The sequence below is a fragment of the Hemitrygon akajei genome, chromosome 3 (assembly GCF_048418815.1).
Source record: "Hemitrygon akajei chromosome 3, sHemAka1.3, whole genome shotgun sequence".
NCBI lineage: Eukaryota > Metazoa > Chordata > Chondrichthyes > Myliobatiformes > Dasyatidae > Hemitrygon > Hemitrygon akajei.
This window is the reverse complement of record NC_133126.1, coordinates 194602751-194616821: the sequence shown is the minus strand read 5'-3', so window position 1 is coordinate 194616821 and position 14071 is coordinate 194602751. Positions and strand designations below refer to the sequence as shown.

The following is a 14071-nucleotide window of genomic DNA, read 5'->3' as shown; positions in this document are numbered from 1 at the left end:
TCAGCCATGGTTTGCAGCTGACCTAGGAAAAATAAAACTCTGATCTCAAACCTCTGCTGCCTTGCGACTACACCCACTCATGGGGATGGCTGTGTGAGTAAACACCAAGGAAGAATCTGAAGCTGGAGTTCCTAAGGCAGACCTATGTTGAGTTCAACACTGACTGGCAACTCCTGTGATGCTGCTGGTGCCAAACTGTATCGGTCTCTGCTAAACCTTTGGGTTCATCAGATGTGTGGAGAGAGGGAGCATGCTACATGGGCAATAGCTTGCCCTCCATATTAGACTATCCAGGCTTGTGTACCTAGACAGCTAGGACACAACATCCACGGTTGACCCTGACTGATGAAGGCCTCACTCAAACTTCTGATCTGTACCAATCTTATACAATTCCTCCTGTGGAATGCTACTTCCTATCAAGAACCAAGCTACAGATTCAACTCAGTGTCAGAAGTAGTGGATGAGCTAGGCAATGGAGAGAACTTAAAAATATTAAAGTTTAGCTTTATTTGTCACATATACATCGAAACAAAAAGTGAAATGTCTTGTTTGCTTCAAAGACCAACACTGTCCAAGGATGTACAGATGGTGCCTGCAAGTATTGCCATCTTTCTGGTGCCAATAAAGCATGTCCACAACTTACTAACCAAACAGGAAACCAAAGCACCCAGAGAAAACTCATGTGCTGATGGGGAGAACGTACAGGCTTCTTACAGACAGCAGCGAGAATTAATTATGTAAAGCATTATGCTAACTGTGATGCTAATGTGCACGAGGCACGGAATTAAACTTATGGAGGGATGGAATGGGATATCATTGTCAATCCCATTTTTAATGGGAGATCTTACTGATACCTATTGAATGGCCTTTATGGAGTGGACGCAAGAAGATGCCTCCCATAGTGGGGGAGTCCAGGACCAGAGGGCACAGCCTCAGAATACAAAGATGCCCCTTTAAAACAAAGATGAGGAGGAATTTCTTTAGCTAGAGGTTGGTGAATTTATGAAATTCATGCTACAACTGGCTATGCAGGCCAAGTCATTGGGTATATTTAAAGTGGAGGTTGATTAGGTTCTTGATTAGTAAGGGCAAAGGCAAAGGAATGCCAAATGACCTAATTGTGCTCTTAATTGTCTCAGAGAATCCAGTGATGAAAACAACTCTCTGTACAAGCCATGTTGAAATATTACCATAAAACCATAAGATAAAGGATGAGTATTAAGAAATACAGTCCATCTAGCTGCTGTCTCATTACCATTGCTTATTTATTATCCCTTTCAAAACCGTTCTCCTGTTTCTCACCATAAACATTGCCTCAGTGCTCAGAAAAGGAACGTGGAAGTTATCTGTTACTTTAACTTTAGAGCTTGCAAAGCACCTTGTACAAAGAGATCTCTGGCCTTGTGCCACTGCATTTCCCAGTGTCAAATCTTGACATCACACTACAAAAAGGTAATTCTGGACATTGTGCTAAGCCAAGCAGTGATTGATTATAACCTTACTCATATGGACACAAAACCCTAATTTCTCCTTCTCTCCAAACTGAAAGATGCCTTTCCACTTGCAAAGCAGAATGCAAATCAGTAAACTCCAAAGTCTACTTCCCAGATTGCAGAGTCCAACGCAGATTGCATGGTTTATGTTCCCTGGAGTTCAATAAAATGATGGGGTGCTGGATATAATTAAATACTTAAAATTATTGATGGACATGATAAGATTGCCTGATAAAATATACAAAATTGGAATTGGCTGTATTAAGTCGTCAACTGATAGGCTCTTGACTGGCAAACACGAGGAAATCTGCAGATGCTGGAAATTCAAGCAACACACACAAAATGCTGGTGGAACGCAGCAGGCCAGGCAGCATCTATCGGAAGAAGTACAGTCGACGTTTCAGGCTGAGACACTTCATCAGGACTGACGAAGGGTCTCGGTCCGAAATGTCGATTGTACTTCTTCCTATAGATACTGCCTGGCCTGCTGTGTTCCACCAGCATTTTGTGAGTGGTTCTTGACTGGTATGGGTTTAAGAGTTACAGGGAGAAGGTGGGAGAACGGGAGAAAGAAAATACAGAGTATTAGTAAAGTACAGTACAGAAACAGGCACTTCAGCCCATCTAGTCTGTGTGAACCATTTAAATTGTCCAGTCCCATTGACCTACACCTGGACGATACCTCTCCATACCCTGCCGTTCAGGGTAGCTATCCAAACTTCTCTTAAACTTTGAAATTGAGCTCACATGCACCACTTGCGCTGGCAGCTTTTTCCATACTCTCACAACTCTTTGGGTGAGCCTTATGTTCCCCTTAAACTTTCACCTTGCACCCTCAGTTGTGGTCTCACCAAACCTCAGTGGAAAAAGCCTACTTGCATTTATCTATACCCCTCATATTTTTATATACCTCTGTCAAATTTTACGTTCTATGGAATAAAGTCTTAACTATTCAATCTTTCCTTATAACATTGTAATAATTGAATGGTAGACCAGACACAACGGGCCTAATTCCGCTCCTCTATCTTCTTGCTCTCAGCACAATCTCATCATGCCCATTACATTAGACTACAAAACATAGGAGCAGAATCAAGCCATTTGACCCATTAAGTCTATCCCTACTAATTTCTTTGCAGTTTATTCTCTCTCTCTCCCCCTCTCCCTCTCCCTCCACCCTCATTCTCCTACCATGAAACCACATCAATGAATGAGGTAGGTGGTGCCTACCAGGACACAATATACCTCATTATAGTCTTTAAGAATTTCCAGTACACAAGTGTAAAGGAGATTGTAATAATTGTTACTCTGAATCTGATGCAGCACAAAAACACACAATAAGATAAAGAGCACAATAAATATAAATACATAAAATAGACTATATACATAGATTTACTGTTTGTCCCTAAAATGATGCTAGGCTCAGGAGTATCGCATGTAAGGTGACTCTAAGAGGAAATGATAAAGTAGTGCTGGTGGGGTGTGTTAGTGAGTAGAGGTGTTGACCAGTCTTACTGCTCAGGGAAAGTAACCGTTTTTGGTCCTACTGTGGATGCTATGTAGCTTCCTCCCTGATGGGAGTGGGACAAACAGTCCATGAACCTTATCAGGGGTGTCAAACTCATTTTAGGTCATGGGCCGGATTGAGCAAAATGCAGCTTCATGCGGGCCGGATCAGTCGGATGCGTGCGAACGCAGCTTTCGTTGCCTCCGTTTTTTCAGCCTGCTCTCATGTGTCTCAGTCTCTGCTATAACTACAAAGTGTTTCACTTTACAAATTCCATTTCTTATGAAGAAGACTGCCGAATAAACACTAAAAACCCTGAAAACCTGGTACCTGAATAAACTCAGCATTAGCCATATCATACGCCATAGGCGCTTCGATTACTGGGGCCAGCTTTAATAGTAATTAGATATTATCTCGCGGGCCAAAGATAATTCCACCGCGGGCCGAATTTGGCCCACGGGCCGGATTTGGCCCGCGGGCCTTGAGTTTGACATATATGGCCTACATTATATTTTCTCTGTATTCTTTATTCTGCATTCTGTTATTGTTTTACCTTGCATTATCTCAATGCACTGTTGTAATGAATTGATCTATATGGATGGTATACCAGACAAGTTTTTCACTGTATCCCAGCACCTGACCATGATAAACCAACTCCATTTCCATGGGGCCACTCACTGAAATTGGAGATTGTCAGGAGGCTACCTGCCTCCTGACTTTTAGGGGTGGCTGTCTCCCTGAAACTCCTGTCTATTTCTGCCTCTGCCTCACAAATGATCCAAAGTTCATCCAGCTCCAGCTCCAGTTCCCTAACTCAGTTTGTCAGGAGCTCTAGCTGGATGCACCTTTTACAAATTGTACTGTCCCAATTTCCCACCTACTGCATATGGAGCACTCTACTGCCCTAACTGCTGCCTCCATTACTTACTCTTGTTAATTAAATTAATTAAAGGAACTTATCCGGCCTTACCTCACTGGGAGCAAGCTTGTCCTCAGCCTCTGCTTGCCAAAGCCTCAAAGCTCCACTCCTACCCTTAGCCACTCACACACTGGCCACCCTTCTTCAGTTACCCCTTCTTTTATTTGTCCCTGACAATTTACTCACTCCCTCTAATCAGAATCAGAATCAGAATCAGACTTCAATCGCCAAGTACCTATGCACATACAAGGAATTTACTTCCGGCAGATGTCCTCTCTCTGCTCATAACAATAATAATGATAAATATAAATGAAAATATAGATTATACATACAGGTAGTGCAATCCAAGTAATAGTTAGCCGACAGTTAACCGGCAGTTAACTGTTCAGCAAAGTGACCGCAGTAGGGAAAAAACTTCTCCAGTGCCTATTAGTCTTAGTCTGGACTAATCAACACTCTGCTTAACCGTTCAGTTGCCCTCCACGCTCCTTTTAAAGCACACTCACCTCAGCTCCTCAGCTGCTTCCCAGCACTCAGTGCTCTCCCGAGAACCTCACTCCTCCTCCTGTTGCGACAGTCCCGCGATCACACTGTCCTGAGTCCCCGCTCCGCGTTCCACACTCACATCAGCTCCTCAGCTGCTTCCCAGCACTCAGCACTCACTTTGCTCCAAGAAATAAATCCCTAGATAGCTCAAACTTACCTCATAAGAAAGCTTTCCAAATTTTCCATCCACTTCACGGTTTGACATATTTTGCATTCAGAGATGCTCTCTAATCCAACCAGTATCCTGGTGATCTCCTCTACACCCTCTCTAAAGCTTCAACATCCTACTTATAATGAGGTGACCAGACTCTAAGTAAGAATTTGTTAGATGAATTCTTGCCTACATCAAAAGCTAGAGCAATCAATGTCCCACTACAAAGAGATTTTTTATTCATTCATGGGATTTAGATGCTCACATCACTCAGTATCCAACTCTGATTGCCCCTTGAACAGAAGGTAAAATACATTCAGTGCCCACTTTATTATATATCTCCTACGCCTCATAAGCCACTAAGTATATGTTCATGGTCTTCTGCTGCTTTTGCCCATCCACAAGATTCAACATGCTGTATATTCAGAGATGCTCTTCTGCACCACTGGTGTAACGCATGGTTATTTGAGTTACTGCCATCCTCCTGTCAGCTCAAACTGGTCTGACCATACTCCTCGGACCTCTCTCATTAACAAGGCCTTTTCACCCACAGGACTGCCTCTCAATGGATTTTTATTTGTTTTTAGCACCATTTCCTGTAAAACTCTACAGACTGTTGTGCATAAAAATCCCAGAAGATCAACAGTTTCTGAGATACTCAAACCACCCTGTCTGGCACCAACAATCATAAACAGTTAAAGTCACTTAGATCAAATTTCTTCTCCTTTCTGATAGCTGGTCTGAACAACAACTGAACCTGTTGCTATAATGCATTGAGTTGCTGTCATATGATTGGGTGATTAGATAATTGCATTAATGAGCAGTACCACTGAATATAAGTTTTACTTGGTAGGCTGGAATCACATATGAAGAGCACTGGGTAAGAAAGGCAAATTTCCTGTCTGAAGGACATTAGCAACCAGATACATAATGCACACAATTACAGATGGCAGCTTTTTTTAAAAAAAATTCAGACTTAGAACATAGAGAATATTCAGCAGTATGGCCTTGTTGTGCCAAACTAATTAAGCTAATAAATAATGCTTCATCCCTTCTGCTGGCATGTGGTCCATACCCCTCTATTCTCTGCACATTCAAGTGCCTGTCTAAAAGCCTCTTAAATATTTCTATCATATCTGCCTCTACCACCAATCCTGGCAGAGCATTTAGGCAATGACAACTATGTAAACAAAATGTGCTCAGGTTACCTCCTTTAAACTATGCCCTCTCACCTTAAATGTACGCCAAGTAGCATTTGGTATTTCTACTGGGAAAAAAAAAGATTCTGACTATCTATTCTATCTCTGTCTCTCATAATGTTATTAACTTCTAATCAGCACTCCCCTCTGCCACTCCAGAGAAAGCAACCCATTTGTCCAACCACTCCTAGCGTGGTAGTGTAAAGTTGGCAAGGTAGCATAACGCTATAACAACACCAGTGATCCCTGATGGGGATTTAACTCCTGCTGTTTTCACAAGAAGAGTGTACATTCTCCCAGTGACTGCGTGTTTCCTGCAGATGCTCCAGTATACTCCCACATTCCACTGGTTAGTGAGTTATGGGCCTGCTAAGTTGGCACCGGAAAAACGGCAACACTTGTGGGTTTCCCAGATCAATCCTCACTGATTTGATTTCATGCAAACAACGTATTTCTCTAAATGTTTCAAAGTTTTGAATCAATCTAATCTAAGCACAAGCCCTTTAATCCAAGTTGCATCCTGGTAAAACTCTTCTGCACCAGAGCCTCCATAGCCTTCCTATAAGGTGGCTACCAGAAACAAATGCAATACTCCATATCCGGCCCAGCTTGATTATATAAAGATCGTACATAACTTCCATTAATTTCAGTACTGGAATTTAACCACAGACTGTCATAGTGGAGTTCAAACACGTCTCTAGGTTAATGGTCCAACTCTTTCAATATCAGTTCAGAGGTTTAGTCACCATGGCTCTGCACTCCCATGAGTATATTATCCAGGCAGACACTTCAAATTACAAAGTTTGTACATTGAGGAAGTGTTACCTTCTTTCTGACAAAGTGTTCAATCAACTCCCCATCTATCCTCAGCACATGTGTAAGTTCACATGGTTTACTTGTTCAAAGCCCAAAGTAAATTTATGATCAGAATACGTATATGTTACCATATATTACATTTATCTTCCTGCAGGCATTTACAAGATAAATATAATAGAATTTTACAAAATTATATAAACAAAGACTGACAACAACTAGTGTGCAAAAGAAGCCATACTGTGGGAATAAAAATAATACTGATGTAACGCCCTGGGAAAGGTTTCATTGCTAATGTAATAGCTTCTCCGTATCAGCAGTGTTTGGGTTATGACTAGAAATAACGAAGGCTTTGGAATGTGAGACATCCAATGAGGGAAGTGTTTTTCTTTCTTGTGTACCTGACAGCGAGGTACTTGTGGGCTTTTGTTTGGTGGAAGATGGAGAGAGAAGATGCCAGAACAGAGAGGTCGTAGACTGTAGGACTGAGTGGACATGGAATGGGGTTGGGAGTCGACGACACCCGGGAGAAATCGATGGAGAATGAATGGATGGGAAAATCGTCAGCTCCAATGTGCATATTAGACTGTTTCATTAAAATGGGCCCTTTTCTTTTTGTTTTCTTTACTAACCCTCTAGTCAAATTAAGAATTATAAAGCTCAATCGTTTAATTGCATATGGTGTACTGTTTGTTATTTTGTGGTACTGATTTGTAACCGAGGAAAACATACACAACATCCACACAAACAAGATTTCACAAGTCTGGCGGGCCGGAGAGTGTCTTACCCTAGACTAATGCCGCTGACCGAACCTGAGGATTACAAATGTGGGGGCTCATCTGGGATTGATTGATTTTGTTGGATGCTGTGTGATTGCCCTGAGTATTGATCTGCTTTTGAGGAACTGCATGGCTGCATTGGGCCGGATAACAAGTTTAGAGGAGGGACTGTGTGGTTCACCCAGTCCAGGCCAATCGTGTTAGGCCGGGGAAGTAGCGAGAGTTTGGGAAACCCCAAATTTCCAAAGATGGCCCAAGGGCGAAGCCATCTTAGTAGATGCTCCGGAAGACCACAAGCTGGAATCCAGTAATGTCTACTGTCCCTGGAATCCAGTAATGTCTACTGGAGAGAAGATATTGGAAAAAGGGAGAAGGTTGACTGCTGAGTCATTCAACTTTGGGGACTCCCCGGTTACTACGGTTTGGAAGAGGAGGTTGATAGAGAAGCAGTTGAAGCTGGAAGGTGTCTTTTCCAGTTGTTCCAAGAGCACCCATCACACTATCCGGGTGACCGGGGACACCCCATTCAGAGAGAGGTCGCAGCAACTACCTCTGCAGAGGTGGAAGACATTCAGTAGCATTTGTTTAAGTTGAATCAAGCTGGGATCATCACTGAGACTCGAAGCCCCTATGCATGCTCAATAGTAGTGGCCAGAAAGAAGAATGGGAAGGTGCGGATGTGTGTGGACTATAGGACTCTGAAAAGGTGTACCGTCCCCAACCAGTATACTGTCCCAAGGATCAAAGGCACGCTAGCCTGTCTGAGGAGTGGATATTACCAGATCCCCATGAGTGAAGCTGACAAAGAGAGGACGGCATTTATACATCCACTGGGATTCTTCCAGTTCGAAAGGATGCCCCACAGCATATCGGGCGCCCTTGCAACCTTCCAGCATGTCATGGAGAAAATGGTGAGGGGTGAACTTGCTTGAGGTATTGGTGTATCTGGATGACCTCATGGTGTTTGGGTCCAGCTTGGAAGAGTATGAAGAGAGGCTACTGAAGGTGATGGGTGACTGAAAGCCGAAGGGTTAAAACTTTCACTGGACAAGTGCCAGTTCTGCAAGACGTCTGTCAGCTATGTTGAGCACAGTCTCACGGGATGGAGTAACTATGGATCCAGCTTAGAGACGGTGACCACCTGGCCAAGGCCCCAGACTGTGAGTGCTTTGCACTCGTTCCTTGGGTTCTGTGGTTACTATCGGAGGTTTGTGAAGGGCTACGTGAAAGTGAGTCACCCTTTAAACCCTCCCTTGGGGAAGAAAGGGAGAACAAACGGAGAGGAGGGTAAAGAGTATCTTTGCCCTTCGGAGCCTTTTGGACCAAGGTGGGATCAAAATGTGAGGAGGCCTTTCAGTTGCTGAAGGAGATGCTGACCCAGGCACCTGTGCTGGCTTTTGCGGACGCCCCCCCCCCCCCCACCGGTTACCATATATACTGCATATGGATGCCAGCAGAGAGGGCTTAGCGGGTGCCCTGCATCAGGATCAGGGCACTGAGTTGAGAACTGTTGCGTTTGTCAGTCAGAGACTGTCACCCTGAGAAAAACTGTCCCTCGCACAAGTTGGAGTTACTGGCATTGAAATGGGCTGTGTGGATAAGTTGAGTGACTACCTCTGTGGTGCCAAGTTTGAGGTGAGGACGGACAGCAATCCCCTAACTTATATCCTGACCTTGGCGAAATTAGATGTCACAGGCCATCGGTGGTTGGCAGCATTTGTCTGCCTATGATTTCAGCCTGAAGTACTGGCCAGGAAGTAGGAACATTGATGCTGATGCTTTGTCCTGATGTGCGCTTGAAGGGCTGCACAGGGACGAAGAGTGGGAGAGTGTTCCTACCTCGGGGGTGAAAGCCATGTGTCAGTTTGCCATCACGGTGAAGGCGGAAGGCAAGGACAAGCAGTAAATCAATTGGGAACTTCTGATGATGCCATTCCACAAGTTTACTGTAACCTGACTGCTCTGAAGACAAACCAGTTACCGGAATTAAGTCCTGGGGAAGTGACAGCTGCTTGGCGAGATAACCCGGGGATCAGTACCATTTGGTCGGCGGTCAAAAAGGATGCCAGCAACATGGCGAATGTCTTAGTCATCATGGATCACTACACCAGATATGTGCAGGCTTTCCCTACCAAGGACCAGAGGGCATTCACGGTGGCCAAAGTGTTATGGGAAAGTATTTCATTTATTATGGCCTCTCCAGGCAGATACAAAGTGATCAGGGATGGGATTGTGAGAGCAGACTCATCCGTGAGTTACTGAGCATGCTCGGAGTCAAGAAGCCAAGGACTAATCCTTATCACCCCCAGGGTGATCCCCAGCCCGAAAGGTATAATCGGACCTTGCTAGACATGTTCGGAACCTTGGAGATCAGCAAAAAGAGCAGATGAAGTCTACATATTGGACATCTGGTCCACTGCTACAACTGCACCCAAAATAAAGCTACTGTGTACTCACCATATTATCTGATATCTTATATTATCTGAGGTTGCCCAATGACCATTGTTTTGGGACTGACGAAGATGACCTACCACGGAAGACTCATCAGATATGAGAAGGGAGCTGAAAAAGGCTTATGAGTTAGCATAGATCGCAGCTGCCAAGCAGAATCAAGGAAATAAGACAAGGTATGTTCAAAAGGTTAGGTTTGTCCAACTCATGCCAGGAGACCGAGTCATCATAATGAACTTGAGGCCACCTGGGAATATAAGTTTGCTGATTGCTGGGTGGCTATGCCTTATGTAGATGCGAGTCAGATGCCAAACATACCAGTTTACTGGGTGAAACCAGTGGATGGGAATGGGCCTGTCATGATTCTCCATCGGAACCACCTTCTGCCTCTGGGACAAGAGGTACAGGTTGACCCAGAGACCAACCTGGAGCCTACACCTCGTAAGAGGACTCTGCAGCGACGCGGGGTGACTGCAGGACCAATAGCGGAGAGATTAGACCAGCCGCCGCCTGAGTGGGATATTGATTCAGAGGATGACGACATGCTGTCATTTGCTAACTCCCCACTGATTGAGGAAGAGACTCCCAACCCTTCTCACACTGAGTCACGTGATATTGGGGCCAGGGGGGAGCTATCTGTGGGACCCTGCATGGGATGAAGTGGGCCTCAAGCCAAGGGACAAAGGGGTCCAAGTTGTAGGTGGGCACAAGTGATAGGCTGGCAGAGGCCTTGCCAGGTAGACCAGAAGAATCCCCAGTAGTGTCCGAACATGAGGAGGTAGATGAGGGGGTACGGAGGTCTCACAGAATCATGAGACCACCAGATAGGCAAGCCTATGTAACACCGGGGAAACAGAGTGTGGCCCCTACCGCTTTGGGGAGCTATGTCACTGCCTTTTACACGTGGGTTGGACTTTCTGTTTTGCAGGAAGGGTTGGCAAATGATCTCAGTCACGTGGACATGATTAAATTTTGTGGAGGGAAGAGTATAATGCCCTGGGAAAGGTTTCACTGCTAATGTAATGGTTTTTCTGTACCAGCAGTGTTTGGGTTATGACTGGAAATAACGGGAGCTTTGGAATATGCGCTGTCCAATAAGGGGACTGTTTTTCTTTCTTCTGTATCAGAGAGCGAGGTACTCAATGGGCTTTTGTTCAGCAGAAGATGGAGAGAGAAGATGCCAGAACAGAGAGGTTGTAGAGTGCAGGACTGCGTAGACTTGGAATGGGAGTCGGGAGTCGATGACGCCCAGGAGAAATCGATGGAGAACGAATGGACTGGGAAATCATGAGCTCCAATGTGCATATTAGACTGTTTCATTAAAATGGGCCCTTTTCTTTTTGTTTTCTTTACTAACCCTCTAGTCAAATTAAGAATTATAAAGCTCAATCGTTTAATTGCATATGGTGTACTGTTTGTTATTTTGTGGTACTGATTTGTAACAGGGGAAAACATCACGCAGCATCCACACAAGTTTGGCGGGCCGGAGAGTGTCTTCCCCTAGACTAATGCCACCGACCGTTACACTGAGAACATGAGTTGTAAAGAGTTGTTGAATATGAGTCTATCAGTCATACAATCAGTTCTTAGTGAGAGAAGTTATCCACACCAGTTCAGGTGGTTGATGGTTATAGGGTAATAACTGTTCCTAAAGCTAGTAGTGTGGAACCTAAGGCTCCTGTACCTCCTTCCCAATGGTAGCTGCAAGAAGAAAGCATGGCCTCCAAGATAGTGGGGTCTTTAATGATGGATGCTTCTTTCCTGCACTCCTTGTAAATGTGCTCAATGGTGGGGAGGGCTTTGCTAATGATGGACTGGGCTGTATCCATCACTTCCTGTAGCTTGATGAGCTCACTATGTATCCGGGCAAGAAGAGAGCATGGCCTGGATTGCCCAATGATTTGGCATCTACAGCAATCTGTAGCAATGAATTCTACAGATTCAACACCTTTTTAGTGCAATAAAAATCCTTGTTTGAAGTGAGGCCCACAGAGTAGCAAGTATCTGTAGTCTAGTGTTGTTTTTTTTTTCCCTCTCTGTGTTGTTCTTTATGTAGCTCAGTCTAGTTTTTGTACTGTGTCATGTGACACCATGGTCCTGAAAAAAGTTGTCTCATTTTTACTGTGTACTGTACATAGCAGTTATGGTTGAAACAACAATAAAAGTGACTTGACTTGACTATCAACACACACAAAATGCTGGTGGAGGCCTCCAACCTGATGGCATGAACATTGACAGTGCTTCTCCCTATCGATGCTACCTGGCCTGCTGTGTTCCACCAGCATTTTGTGTGTGTTGCTTGAATTTCCAGCATCTGCAGATTTCCTCGTGTTTGACTTGACTATACTCAGTCAGCTCCATCTGTAGCCATCCACGTTCATTTAATGCCTCTTCCAATACATCCTGGGACAGACCTTTTGTTAGCTCTTCTCCTCCCCCTCTCTCTGCTCCTTTAATCCTGTTTTTCATCTCTCACTATTCCCAGTTTTGGGAATCATCGATGTGATTCATAAACTTTATTTCCTTTCCTTTCCTGACTAACCTGTTAAGTATTTCCAACACCTTTTTCTTAAACGTCTTTATTCATTTAAGAATAAAAAAGAAAAGATTGAATTAAATAATTCCGAGAGTAGCGCGCACTATTATAACGAAAACTGCAGCACTAAAACGACTTTAAGAATGTATTAAAAAAGAACTACAAATCCCGGCAAACACTGCACGCGGCGCGCAATCTCAGTGGGTCCCGTCTATATTAAGATACGTCACATCTTGCATTTATTCAATAATGGTATTTTTTCTCCTGTGACATAAAATGCATCATTAAAACCTTAAACGTAGTCGTGCATTTGCGGAATAAATGAGATGCGTGGAATCAATATCGCTCCTCATACATTGCTACAGCCCTCTCCCCTAATCCATCCACCCCCTTCCCCGTTTCACCAAGGTGCTAAGACCACCAAAGGATCAGCGTTAAGTCCGCTAAACAAAGCTGACCAATAAGAGGTGGGCTCTTGCACCACAGCTCTGACAGGCTGTGTGCTAAAAGGATTATTAAAAATGTGCAATTAAAATGCATTTTTCTGACTGCATTGTGCGATTCGCATTCGTGAATCACAACTCAAGCCTACAGCTTCCGCTACTCGCGGGGGTGTCTCCAATTCGGAATAATCCCATTAGTGAAACCCTCATCAATATTCCAGACGTCTTAATGTATATTTTTATTATGTTCATCCCACAGCCGAATTTTCCACGGGAAGGATTTTAGACGGGAGACAGCCCCGACAGAGACATAAACACAAACTCCGGCATCACTGAATCGAAAATCCAATTATTTAAAACAATTTGAGTTCATACCATTATTTTTTTTCTTGATAGATTATCAGGCAGAAGTTACCTGGAATTTCTTCGGGATGAGACTCTGCAATCGGCTGCAATTATAAGCAAGAATATGCACCAGCTTAATTAGTTAATATAATAATTACCCGCAATATATTGCTTGATACATGAAGCGTGGCAAAGATGAAAATGACTTCATGCATTGCATTGCGATTAGTGCATGGGCTTACCTGCATCGGACCGGTGTTACGGTTCTTGCATATCTCTCTCTCTCTCTCTCTCTTCCCCCTCTATTTAATAAGAGCAGACGAAGGTTCCAAATACATTATCCGAAGCGCAGTCACGTATTGCAGTGCGCAGAGTCTGGAGCGAGCACAGGGAAGGGGAGGGGTCGGAGTTTGGTGATCTGCACATTAACAAGAAAGTTGGGTTTTGAAATGTTAACGCACAGCACCACGCAGAGCACAGGAGGAAGCAGAACAAGTCCGACGATGGTAACTACAAACACACACACACACTCAGCGGCCACTTCACTAATGTACCTCCTGTACCTAATAAAGTGGCCACTGTGTATGTTCTGCTGAAGCCCACCCACTTCAAGGTTTGATGTGTTGTGAATTCAGAGATACTCTTCTGCACACCACTGTTGTAATGTTGGAGAGGGTCAGCAACTTAAATTTCTAGGTGATATCGCTACAAAGAACCCGTCCTGGGTCCTGTAAGCACTATTAGGAAGAAAGGGACATGCCTATTACTTCCTTAAAAGTTTTCAAAGATTTGTCATGACATCTAAAACTTCGTCATCCTTCTACAGATGTGTGGCGGAGAGCTTATCGACTAGTTGCATCACAGCCTGGTATGGAAGTGCCAATGTCCTTGA

At 44.1% G+C, this 14071-nt stretch overlaps 1 protein-coding gene across 2 annotated transcripts in view; it reads right to left on the bottom strand.

Annotated features, from left to right (window-relative positions):
• Positions 1-13535, bottom strand: part of LOC140725772 (polyhomeotic-like protein 3) — a 163520-nt gene extending 149985 nt beyond the window's left edge. The window contains exons 1-2 of one of the 2 annotated variants that reach the window (XM_073041658.1): positions 13422-13535; positions 13210-13283 (exon numbers count right to left, since the gene is read on the bottom strand). The gene's annotated coding sequence lies outside the window, so the exon portion shown is untranslated. The remainder of the gene's footprint in view (positions 1-13209; positions 13284-13421) is intronic. The other variant, XM_073041659.1, reaches the window with a different exon arrangement.
• Between the last annotated feature and the right edge of the window lie 536 nt (positions 13536-14071).